Source organism: Columba livia, unplaced genomic scaffold (genome assembly GCF_036013475.1).
Source record: "Columba livia isolate bColLiv1 breed racing homer unplaced genomic scaffold, bColLiv1.pat.W.v2 Scaffold_84, whole genome shotgun sequence".
Taxonomy (NCBI): Eukaryota; Metazoa; Chordata; class Aves; order Columbiformes; family Columbidae; genus Columba; species Columba livia.
In genome coordinates this window covers 265605-277008 of record NW_027043812.1, presented here as the reverse complement: position 1 = coordinate 277008, position 11404 = coordinate 265605, and the positions used below count along the sequence as shown (strand labels likewise).

The window sequence follows — 11404 nt, the reverse complement described above, 5'->3', positions numbered from 1 at the left end:
TTATGCTCAAGTTTAGTCAGGAGTTCCTTGCTCATACATGCAGGTCCACTGCCACCTTTGCTTTGTATCCTACTCCTGGGGATGGACCATTCTTGAGTTCAGAGGAGCTGAAAACCAGCCAGCTATTCTGAACCCCTCTTCTCTCCAGGACTGTATGACATGGGATTCTTGAAAGCAAATTCCTGAGCACTACAAAGTCCACTCTTCTCAAGTCTAAGGTTGTGAGTCTGTTTTTCATTTTCTCCCTTTTTTTTCAGTCTCGTTTTTTTTCGGCTCATTGTTACTGCTGTCAAATCTAACCCCAACCTTTACATCCTTGACCAGTTCTTGTACATGTCCTTAAAAATAAATGGAGTAAGAAAAAAAAAAAAAAAAGAAGAGAAAGTAAATTAAGAAAAGGGATGGAAATTATTTTTATGTTTCTAAATTAAACGTATTTGTTCCTGGTAACCTATAAAGTGAAAATAATTATGCAAATGTTCATAAAATTATGTTTCAAGATTTTGATTAATTCTCAGAATTAACAAAATGAATTATTTGTGATGTCCTTTTCTGTTCTGAAGGTACTATATCTCTTTTCCACCTGAAGCCAAGTGCCAACCTATCTATAAGGCAGGCATGAGCTTTCTACACAGATCTACTTCTTTCTACACAGATCAAAAAGTGGAGTGGAAAGTCTGACATTGTTGGATTGATCGGAGAAATCATTCTTGCAGGAAAAGGACTGGCAGTACAAGCCTATGATTTTAGTAACAGATTCTACAGATTGAGCTTGTTCAATGTATTCTGTTTCTCAGTGAATGTGGCATGACAACTAGCTCAGAGTTTGGTGTGATCATGGCAGACACAGGGTTTGTCACTGTCACTTTGAAAGGGTAAAGCTTAGTGCTGGGGTAAAGGAATGTGCATTTCCTGTGTGGGTCACCACAATACTTTTTTCTCATGTCTCAGTTACCCTGTTTCAGTCTGATAGTAATGATCACTTTGTCTTCTTGCAGAGTCACATATGAAGATTGGGAAAGATGCACCACCTGTTTTGCTCTTACATTTCAGCTTCCTCCTGTGGAATTAAGGTAAAAAACCCCAGATTTTCTTGTCCAGATGCTCAAAGGACTTTGTTTTTAAACCAGTATGCCATTGATACAGACTGAATGCGTAAGGAAATTTTATTCCTCACCTTTGTCATCTCAGTCAAGCCTAAGTTGCTTTCTTATATTCATTGATATGGAGAATGTGAGATAATGTCAGTTCCCTGTGAAAGAAAGATCCCCTGTCTAGCATTGACCTACCTAATATCTGTCGTAGCAGCAGTTTAATCACAAAAGACAGAACTCTTCATAAGCTATTTTCATTGCTTAAGTGATACTGTATTTGAGAAAGCTGATTTAGGACACCATTGCTTCTATGTATTACCCTTTTGCTAATAATTTGCTCTGTTGATAGAAATGATTCCAAACTGCTGGGAGGAAAGCTCTATTGATCTCCAGGGAAATTCAGATCTAGATCTGGACTTTGTTGATATTTGGGTTTCTAAGTTTCAAGTAAAGCAAAGTAAAAAACCCCAACACTTAAAAGCATGTGACAGGAATAAAAAGGAGCACATCTATCTGAACGTGAAACAGATCAGTTCTTCCAAGAAACATATGATGAGAAGACAAAGAACAGAGGAGAACATCAAGAGCAAAGGTAAAGTCTGTTAATAATGGGAAGGTTGTATGCATTTTTTAATAAATAGTCTAACATATTTCACGTCTTAGCATTTGTATGCTACAAATTTTTCTTTTTATCCTGCTGTTTGAAGTTGGGAAGGATGGGTAGTTCAAGGCAGGTTAAAGATGGAGACTTGCAAAGCCAACAAAGTGATGTGTGACCTCATAATTTTTGTTGATGCCATATTGAAACAGTCATTGTATTTGGACTGCTCTTCAGATGTAAGCCTGAGTTGTTGTGAGAAATACAGTTGTGATTCGTGCTAAGATGTTTAATGTTTACAGATATAACCAAATGAGGCACGGGCTCTGAACCTGGAAAAAGGAAAAGGTGGTTAAGTTCTATGTAAATAGTTATGAAACTTGCTTATGAAGTTATATTGACAGAGGGAGCTAACATTTTAAGGGTTAATTAAACATATAATGGGTGCCCACTAATGAACTAACCTTTAAGGCTTAGCCACACAATAAATGCTTAGTTTAGAGCTTTATGTTAAGAAGAACAGAACCCCATCAAATGCCAAGATAAGAAGTTTTACTGCACCTAGCTGTAAACTTGAGGAGACAAGATAATGATGATTTACAGCAAAAGGGGGCACCAGTCTGGTTTCAATCGACTTGGCAGCTTGGGTCCCAGTTGATTCAACATAATGGGCCAAAGGTAAGAAGTTCACTGTGACGAAGCTGAAGGAGCCTTCGTCCAAAGACCCCTCCTCAAATTCACCAAGTGGCACTGCGCAGGTGCAACAGGGGAGGGTCTATGGAAATGGTTATCTGAGACTCATTTTAATCAGAAGCAGGGAAAGGTTATGCATATGTATAAGTGTTCCTGGGGTCATTATGAATATGTAATACCTTACTGTATTTAAGCACACTTCTTATTGTTTAAAGGTGTGCGTGTTGGGCGGAGCGAATCCCCCGCGCACCCAGCGCTGTTTTGCTTATGCTCTAATGAACACGTGTTTAAGGAATACAAGGAATTGGATTAAATGTTGTTTATCCATAGAAAAAAAGTAAGTTATTTATTTCAGTTGTCACTGATCAATAAGCCTCTACAATGGGAGAAGGCTCAAAGGAGATGGGCAAGTGCAATGTACTCATGAAGTATGCAGTGACTGAAAAGTAGCTGTCAGAAAGAAAGTTGAACTTAACATTAAGGAGACAGACAGATACTTTTCTTTTTTTTTTTAGATTAACAGTTGTATCAGCACTCAAAAGAATGCAACGGTCTTCCTGAGTTAGCCAGACCAGCATGGAGTGAGTCTACATGTGGCTCAGCCTAACACAGAGTACAACCAGTGAATAACTGACAAAAAGACCTTTGAAGAGATCAACAGGCTTGAGCTGCTTAAACCCACATTTTCCTTTCTGGTACCACCCAATGTTGCAGTGGTGAGCATATCACAGAGCCTGGCAATGAGAACCATATTTGTAGTGTGATTCAGCTGTATATAGAACTTGCTCTATTCTACTAAGTGTAATTTGCATTTGTGTTGTGCTTTCAACACATAGCTGTATCATTCTGCTAAATCAGAATCCTATGTAATAGCACGTTGTGGCAGAATGCAAACCTCCCTCTCTCCCCCTCCCTCCTTCAGTACGGAAGGAATAGGCATATCTCCCTCTCTCTCTGCTACTTGAGGCTAACAGCTTCTTTTGTTTGGCCCCAGAGCACCCTGGCCAGGGCCATTAGGAGAAGGGAGTGCTGAGGCGCCACTGAGCCGCTGGGCACCTGCGGCCAGTGTGGGGGATGTTTGGAGGCTTCAGGGGCACCCACAACCAGTGTGGGGGTGCAGAGAAGCTTCTAGAATGCCTACAGTCAGATCTGATCAGCGAATATAAAAACAGGATTCTCGTCGAGACTCCGCCCATTGTTGCGGGTCTCTCGGAGCACGAGCAAGATGCTGCCGCCAAGAGCCCCCCTCCCCGGGATGGAGACTCCGCTTGCCTCGCCGCCACGGGTGTGAGTAAAACTTCTTGCAGGATTGTGAGTATATTTATACTTTTCGTGCACATATGCACATGTAACTTCCCGTGCTCAATACGAGCACGTGTAAAATTAATCCTTGCAGAATCACGGGTGTATTTTTATTCCGTGCACATTTGCACGTGTAACTGTCCGTGCACTTTTGCACGCTTACTTTCCATGCTTAATACAAGTACATGTGCTTTCCGTGCACATTTGCACGTGTAACTTTCTGTGCTCAATACAAGCACGTGTATAAATTATTTCCTCGCACAATCTCGAGTGTATTTTCCTCCTGTGCTTCCACATAAGCACGTGTAATATTCCTTGCACATTTGCGCGTGTAAGTAAATTAACCCTCGCAGGATTGCGAGTGTATTATAAATTTACCCTCGCAGAATCGCGAGTGTACACTTTCCGTACTCACTATGAGTACGTGTATCTCTTTAAAAATAATCCCGCACCGTGTTCAGGCAAGTGTGTATTCGTCTCGGACTCAGGGCTGGCTCCGGCATTGTTCTGAGTGAAGCCACATGCATGCACTCTGTGGACCGCCTGTTGTGTTTGTTGCTGCCCCTTAATAATTTTCCTCAACTGGTATCCGAACCTTTATTTAAGTCACTTTGGAGTGTTAAAACCCTATTTCTCACCGGTTTAATAAAAGTTGTTTTGGACCCTGTTGTCCCTTAAACTAACCTTGGGGTACCTCCGTGACACATGTATTTTCAGATAACTAAATTTGGTATTAAACATTAAAATATCCATGTGTGGAATATTGAAAATAACCTGGTCAGACAGTATTGGACTCTGAAATGAGTGCAGGCTGAGGTAAACAGACATCACAGTTTGAGATAAGTTGTATTGTTATAACTGGTCCCACTGAGAAAGCCTCACATTTCTCACATTTATGTTCTTTTTCTTCTTAGATTCTCCTGTTTCACGTAGTACTTGCTGGATTATTGCAGTGATTCTAGGGATGCTCTTCTTGGCACTGCTGGGAACAACAGTGAGAAGTATACATGTATGTTAATAATTACTATGACAGGAATAAATATTAATGTTAAATAGGAAAAACAGATATTGCTACAGACCAGGAAAAGATGCAAAGAATCCTACAGAACATGACCTTGCAAAAATAATTGAGATGGGAATCATAACAGTGTGTTGTTATGTCTTTCAGGAAAAATAATTCAAAAAACTAAAGGCACTGAATGTACACAAAACCATCTGGAAATCAACAGTGTACCTTTAAACAGAGCTGTAAAAACAAAAACAAAACGAAAAAAAGAAGTGCTAGTGGAGAATTATTCAATAAAAATTAGCCTATCAAAACAATATACTATGTCTAGAAAATAATCTTTGGGTTCATATTTCTTAATAAAAGTTCCAAACTAAATTCTGCTTTAGTTAGAAAAATGGAATATCCTTGATTAGTCACCAAGAAAAAAGCAGTAACATAAATATAATTCAAGAAAATTTGCAAATTTCTGCTATTTTCACATTTTTCTACCACTCATAACCTGATCATCCTACCACTTAAGATGACGTGAAGTTTCAGGTCACATATTACAAGTTAATCAATGGAAAATTATTGGAAACCAAGAACTAATTTCTGCAGATTCCTCAGTGCATTAAGAAGATAAAGGATATATCTGAACCTCAGCAAATCACGTGATATATCTTCCTAAGAAATTTTGTTTTAATTTATAGATCACAGAATCATTTATGTTGGGCAAGACTCTTGAGGTCATCCAGTCTCACTGCTCCTTGATGAAGCAGTGAAAAAACCCACCCCGAACCTACTGTTTCCTTAGAATCATCTACTGGATTAGCAGAAATAGATGTTTTGATCAAATAATTTTTAATGACTAATAAACAACCACCAGTTATTCATTCTGCTGTACATTGTTTATATTAGGAACAAACCTAGGATTAGAAATCGGAGCAGGCTCTCAACTATTGTTCTTTTAGAGAAAGCTTCATACCTATGAAAGTATTAATGAATGATATCAAAGCATTTAGTGTTTTGCTTGCAGGCATTTGTGTAATTTACCTTCTCCTGCTATGTACACTGGCTTTGAAGTGGAATGGTGAGTGCCACTTTGGGGAAGCTTGTTCCATAAGCACAAAACAAGTATAGCTCCAGGATGGCAGCAAGCCAAGAAAAAATCTGTGAAAATTTACAATATATAATTTGTACATATAAGTCTTTTGCAGGTCTGAAGGGCTTCTTCTGCTATTCAAAATTGATACAGCAACATCAGGTATCCCCACGTAAGGAGAACACAATCCCTATATTTACATTACAGTGGTATTGAAATAATAATTTTGTTAACTGTACTCAGAAATCAATGAGTTAAAAAAGACCATTTTGTAAAACTGCAGTTTTGTTTTAGGTTACCCATTTTGCCTTGATGCCAGTTTGAAAGATTTTTTTTCACTCCAGTGAGACTAATGCAGATAGACACCACCCAGCAGCCCAAGCTGTGAGAGGTTTTGGTCAGTTTGACAAATTCTGCGAGAGGTTTGCCACAAAACAGGTGGGGTTGTTTTGCATCTTCCAGATAAGTCCCTGAGAGGCTGTGCAGAGGAACGGATGGCACTGGAAAGCTGTCTTCTCCCTGGACACTCTGGGATGGTGGTGTTCTCCCAGATCTCCGCTGTCTAACCCAACGTAAAGGAAAGGCTGCCCCGACCTGAGGTGCTTCCCTGGAACTGAAACCCCAGGTTCTCTCTCCTAAACTCCATTCTATTTTATTTTAACATTACTACATCTTGCAATAATCTTAATACAAGGTTAACATAAGACTATTTGTTTGGCCAGCAGGTCGAGGGAGGTGATTCTGCCCCTCTACTCTGCTCTGATGAGACCCCATCTGGAGCCCTGCAACCAGCTCTGGAGTCCTCAGTAGAGGAAAGACATGGACTTGTTGGAGAGGGGCCAGAGGAGGGTCACAAAGATGATCAAAGGGCTGGAACAGCTCTTCTATGAGAACAGACTGAGAGAGTTGGGGTTGTTCAGTCTGGAGAAGAGAAGGCTCCAGGGAGATCTTATTGCAGCCTTCCAGTAGTTAAAAGGGGCCTGTAAGAAAGAGGAGGACAGATATTTTAGCAGGATCTCTTACAACAGGACAAGAGGTAATAGTTTCAAATTAAAAGAGGGGAGATTCAGGCTAAATATGAGGAAGACATTTTTTTACAATGAGAGTGGTGAAACACTCGCCCAGGTTGCCCAGAGAGGTGGTAGAAGGCCCATGCCTGGAAATATTCAATGCCAGGTTGGACAGAGCTCTGAGCAACCTGATCTAGTTGAATATGTTCATTGCAGGGGCCTTGGACTAGATGAACTTTAAAGGTCCCTTCCAACCCAAACTATTGTATGATTCTACGATTACATGATTCTATGACTGCGTAATTTATTCTAAGATACCTTCTGCATTCAGCTGCCATCCATAGTTTAATAGGAAAGCAAATAATTTTCCAAGAAATTCTGACAAAATCCATTTAGGTACATATTCAACTAATTTTCTTCAGGATTCAGACATTTCTAGCCCATCTCAAAGATCATAAGGCTAGAAGGTTAAATAAAACATGAGTAGATTTCTGTATTTCGAAGGGATATTTGTTTGAAAAAACAAATTCTTGTTTCAGGATGCCTGGAGTTCTTCTTAGACAGGGTCTATATTACCATGGAGTGACAGTAAGTCTAAAAATCTTTCCAATGTCTTTCTCTGTCCCAAACCTACGTAGACCAATGCTGTACAATGTGTGGCCTTGCTAGTGGTATGCTGAACGACCATGGATTACAAGAGGAGATGGTAGACAGATGACAGAGATGCGAGGACAAGAAAGACTGCCTTGCTACCTCATCCCTGCTGCAGCCTGCTCCACCAAGGGAGTCGCACTGAGCAGAGGGGAGGTGGCACCTTCCCCAGAGCTGGCTGGACGTGCTCAGCTTCCAGAAGGTGAGATGAGGCAGGCAGTGGGTCACACAGCAAAGGAGGCCCAGGACACCAGAGCAGAGGAAGGTGATATGCTCTGGGTGCAGACTCCTAGCACAGCCTCATGTCTTCTGGGGGCTGAGGGTGCTTACTGCAGGGAATCAGTGAAAAAAATGCAGAACTGGACCAGGGAAGGATCATCTTGCCAGGGTAGTGCACTCAGAGGAGATTTCACCCACCGGGTGAAATCTGAGTTTCTTTTGTTTTCAAGGTTATCCTTGTTTGTTATTTTGTGCTTTTACAAAGCCTGCTTTGGGAGGTGGGTGCCTTTGGGCATGGTCCCTTCCAAAAGGAAGGAGGAATGTTCTGTCTCAAGGCTTGGGCAAAGGCTTTTATAACAGTATTTTCAGTAGTCAGGACTATGTTACTGATATAGCCCTTGTTCTTCTCCTTGTCTCCCCTCTGCCTACCCAAGCTACCAGTACAGTGGCCATGAGTTCTTAAGCTAAGTCTCACCCTCTTTGCCTGTTAACCACCATTTCCAGGGCCATGAAGCAGTACTGAGATGTATTCATGTCTGACAGTGCAAACTACAGCAGCAACTACAGTTCTTGGGCTTTCTCTTAGGAGTATATTGAGTGCATCAGCCTTACTTTTTGTCTGTTGTATATAAACTTCTATGATGGAGCAGAGCCTGGTATGGCTCACCTATTTGCCCTTTCCATGCTGAATCCCTACAAACTCCAAGAGTACCCAGAGAAGAAAATGAGGGACCACTTATTTATGTGCCATTTATAGTAAGATTAGAAAAGTTAACAATAAAAGATGTCTTCCAATTTCAGATTTCAAGTGCAACAGGATGGCATAGGACGCTAGGCTACTTTCAGAACAGATGACCTCTATTCATTTGGCTACATATAAGGACTAGATCATATTTGTGAACAAAGGGCTTTCTAAAGCAAACCCCTCATCAATAAGGTAGAGAAAATCACACTACTAAGAATAATACTGAAGGTTGTGACATACCAGATAAAAAAAATTTACAGTAGTGCTAGACCTCTGCCTTGCAAAATACTAATCTTGATTGCCTTAGAAGGATTTAAAATTTTTTAGCAGCCATCACAGCAATTCTCTGAGATTTTTTTGTGACTTACAATAAAGAATAAACACCAGTTTCAGCCCTACACCACATGCTACAAGTCACACTCCAATCAGAGAACTTGTCTGTGACCCTGCTTATTGTATGGGTACGAAAGGAGTTTATTTTAAAAGTGTAATCAGTTCAGAAGCATTAATACATACTTCGGAAATGTTAGTCCTTTATGTTCATTAGTTTCCTTTAACAGCTATTTACTTTGAGTTACAAAGCATATGAAAAGAAAAGCAGAGGTGCTTCAAATACCTTTTGATAAATATTATTGTTTTCCATATTTCTTTCTAGCAGAATGTAAAGAAAATCAGGCAGGATTCATGGCACGTAAAGTCTTCTCGTCTGTTTTTTCAGACTCCGAGGAGCACTCTCCTGTTTAATATGTATGATAGTACGTAATGAATACACCAGTCTTTCCTTGCCACACGAAATTTGTGCCTTGTTCTCCCTGTAGTGCCTGAGGAATGAAAGGAATGGGTTTGCTTTGCCTTTGCAGATTGTAACACTTGTGACTTTTCCATAATCAGCTTTTAGATCCATAAATTATATTGACAGCACTGGAAGGGTGGGATAGTATTTGGGCTCTGAAATGAAAACCAGTGTTTACACATTCTGACACAAAAATAAATATTTTAGCACAGCCTTCTCTTAAGGAACTGTGCATTGCTGAGCTACTCCACTGGTTGTCAGAGAGATGGGGACAGGGAAGGAGCATGTCTGCACCGAGAAAAAGTATTTTGACCCTTAGTCCCCAGTGGTTCAGGGAGCATAGAGATCAAAATGCATTTTAAGAAGGCAGCAGTGTGAGAAAGATGTGTTCCTAGCCCAGGAGAGGGTGGGTCACAAAAGAGAATTTATACAAATTTAGTTCATGTTTTCTAAAGCAGTCACATGTGAGCTATTGTTACAAGAATCAGGCTGCCACAGACATCACGTACTTGCTCGTCATTTGTAATTTTGCAAGACTGACATCTAAACTCGGATACTTTTGTCAATACCCATTCAAGCATTATGCCATCTGACAGTCCCTCCTAATAACTGACTTGGTGGAAACCTTGTTGTCTTTCTGTTCTATGCTGCCTGCAGTGTGATAAATTCAGCCTAAAAGTGGCTCAATTTTTCTTATGGTATATGATGCAATTTGAAGCAGTCCTGCTGTGTACATAGTGTCAGAGGCGAGGGGGAAACCTTGAGAGAGATTTTAAAAGTTCAGATGATCCAATTCTTTTTAAAGAATTTGTATCTGTAGTCTATTTTGCTTAATAATATTAATCACAAAAGCAGAAATTATTTTTTCACTGTGATGTGACTTCTTTGGACCATCTATGATAGTTAATGCTGTGCAGACATCCACTGAAGGGGGAGTTGCTTGGAAATGTAGGGGAGGATGCTCTCAGGAGCTTTTAACAACTGTCTGTTAATAATTTGACATAGTTTTCAGGGAACAAGGTTTTGAGGGCTGTGAACACTCTGACATAATGACATATGTCAGACCCAGCCAAGCATCTCGTATCTGCTTTGATGGCCAATAAGACCTGTCATGAAACATCAGTTCAATCAGAACATGTTTTTTCCATCTAGTTCCCAGCTTCCTTTCTAAATCTTGCATAATTTCACAGCTGGGTCAACTGACAGTACAAAAGCAAAGAAGCAGCAACCTTGCTTCATATTCTTTCAAGCTGGCTGTCCTCAGGAGGGATCTACCCAGCCTGACATAGATGATGATGACTGAAATGGGAAGTGAAGAATGGTGGCACCATTCATAGGCTGAATCATTCATAATGGAGACCCACAGACAACAACCATAAAGCTCTCTTGGGTTCATTTTGACTCCCACCAAGAAAGGGAGGACTTTTTTCACTGAACTTTGGAGAAGAACAGGTTTTCTGACTGGAAATAAAGCATTTTGGGTATTGGATGGGCAAAATACCCATTTATTCCATTACTCATGGTTCTGGTTTGGGGTGGAACTTTCAACTTGATTATAATCTGAGAAATTCTAAGAGTAGTTGTTATTTTATTCAGCTATTTTGGAAAGAAGAAAATATCATGTGCGTAAAATAACCCTGGCTTATCAGCCTCCTACAGGAACAGATGTGTATGAGCACCATTCTGCCAGACCTGGCAGTTCTTAGCACTTTGAACTGCTAAAACATACTTAGCAACAGTAATTAACTAACAGTGAGTAATTTATTTGAAATAAACTTCCAATTAAACATAATATTTCTGCAGACTTGTATGTTGGTATTTTTAATTAATATGTTTTTGTTTTCCTTCATCTTGTTCAGCAAAAGGCTAAAATCATTACCTTTTAAATTTTTCTAACTCTTTCACTGGAGTCTTGTCAGTTGTCTTCAAATAAGGTGAGTCTGACCTGCTAATTAATTTGGTTCTTCTGGTTTTGTTTGCAAATTATAACTAAATGAGATCATTATGAAATCTATTATTATCTCCTTGTACAAAAAGTAAATTGGATAATATATACTAATGATGCACAGTTTTGGCAGAAGAAGCTCCCTAGTATTTTGATGCAAATATACTTGAGTATGTTTAAAAAGTGTTACAGTCACCAGGGAAAAAAAAAAAAAAAAGGAGTTGCTTAGAACAGTTCCCACAGTTCCCATTAACATAAAGGAAA

The 11404-nt window shown here is 39.8% G+C and overlaps 1 long non-coding RNA gene across 1 annotated transcript; it reads left to right on the top strand.

Annotated features, from left to right (window-relative positions):
- The first annotated feature begins 4014 nt into the window (after positions 1–4014).
- On the top strand, positions 4015–10999 carry LOC135578163 (uncharacterized). The gene is made up of 2 exons (XR_010469503.1): positions 4015–4696; positions 6240–10999. It is a non-coding gene; the product is annotated as an uncharacterized LOC135578163 (long non-coding RNA).
- The last annotated feature ends 405 nt before the right edge of the window (positions 11000–11404 follow it).